This window comes from Condylura cristata, unplaced genomic scaffold (genome assembly GCF_000260355.1).
Source record: "Condylura cristata isolate star-nosed mole 26May11 unplaced genomic scaffold, ConCri1.0 scaffold00018, whole genome shotgun sequence".
NCBI classification, from domain to species: domain Eukaryota; kingdom Metazoa; phylum Chordata; class Mammalia; order Eulipotyphla; family Talpidae; genus Condylura; species Condylura cristata.
Genome location: NW_004567119.1, coordinates 7,375,902 through 7,377,126, shown reverse-complemented (window position 1 = coordinate 7,377,126; position 1,225 = coordinate 7,375,902).

The following is a 1,225-nucleotide window of genomic DNA, read 5'->3' as shown; positions in this document are numbered from 1 at the left end:
GGGTCAGGAGAGGTCTGCCGCGCCATGTGGATCTCCTCCGGGGCAGGCGGGGATCGAACTCATGCGGAAGTGGCGTAAGCTTCTTAGTGCAGTGTTTTAACCCGCTGCGCCACCAGGGAGGGCCCCCTCTGCAGTTTTTAACTCCCAGAAGTATCAGCTCTACACCTCCCTTATTCAGCAGTGGGAGCTCAGATACCCCAAACCTGCAGAGGGGTTCTGCCAGTATTGGCTCCTGTCAGCTGTGACTCCCAGAGCTCACCCACTTGTCTCTCAATCGGGGGGTCTGCAGTTTGCCCCCCCCCCCCATGGATCTGAGAGAATTGCTGACTTTTCGGTCTGTTCAGCTTTTTACACACCCTTAGAACAGAGCAGTGACTTCCACGTTTCTTACATGAGGAACTGAAAACCAAGAGTCGGAGAAAGTAGTTTTATGCCTGGAGTGTTCTTTTATGACACACATCTTACACGCTCAGGCTGGGGGCGGGGCGCCAGACTGCTGAATTATAAGGCTACAAATTTTTCTCAAGGTCTGAAGATACTACCCTGGTGCATTTATAAACAGCTTTTCTGAGATAGAATTTACATACCATAAAACTGACCCTCTTTCAGTATATACTTCAATAATTTTGAATAAATATCTCAAGTCTTGCAACAATCATCTTAACACCACAATCCAGCTTTAAAACATGTTCATTACCCAGCAAGATCCCTCACGCCCATGATGGCTATCCCCAAACCCAGAAAACCACTAGCCTTTCTTCCTCTCTAGATTTTTCCCTTTTGGACATTCCTAAGTGGTGTAGCCCACGGTGTATAAATGGAATCATACGCTGTGTGGTCTTTTACAACTGACTCCTTCCACTTAACTTCTTTTTGAAGTTCTTTTGTACTGCAGCTGCTTTAATATTTTGTTCCTTTTTACTGATAAGTAGTATATGGTTGTAGAAATGTTGAATTTGTTGTTATTCATTCACCACTTGATGGACCTAATAATAATTCTTTTCTGTTGTAGCTGTTATAGCTAATGCTGCAGTGAGCATTTCAAGTCTGTGTGTAAAGTGTGCTTTTATTTTTCTTGGATAAATACCTAAGTGGAATTGTTGAATCTTACCGTAAATTTCTGTTTAACCTTTAAAGAAACTGCCTCGGTGTTTTCCAGAGGGACTGTACTGTTTTGCATTCCCTCCAGCAATGAATGAAGATTCTCCTTTCTTCACAACCTCGC